The following is a 217-nucleotide window of genomic DNA, read 5'->3' on the forward strand; positions in this document are numbered from 1 at the left end:
GGATGTTGCACTCCAACCATTGCAGCATTTGAAACTGTAAGCAATCATGCACTGATACCATTTAAAGAGACCTTGATATTGTTGACATGTGAAGAGGAATAAAAACACTGCACTGTAATTTAACTGAAAAATGATAAACAAAGTACACACAATAAATAGACTTAGGACATCTATTGTTCTTCTATTGTATGGCTATTTGGGAGATATAAAATATCAT

General features: G+C 32.7%; 1 long non-coding RNA gene across 1 annotated transcript in view; it reads right to left on the reverse strand.

Annotated features, from left to right (window-relative positions):
* The window catches only part of LOC119594911, a 5,215-nt gene that overhangs the window by 783 nt on the left and 4,215 nt on the right, over positions 1-217 (reverse strand). The window lies entirely within an intron of this gene.

This window comes from Penaeus monodon, chromosome 34 (assembly GCF_015228065.2).
Source record: "Penaeus monodon isolate SGIC_2016 chromosome 34, NSTDA_Pmon_1, whole genome shotgun sequence".
In the NCBI taxonomy this organism is placed as follows: domain Eukaryota; kingdom Metazoa; phylum Arthropoda; class Malacostraca; order Decapoda; family Penaeidae; genus Penaeus; species Penaeus monodon.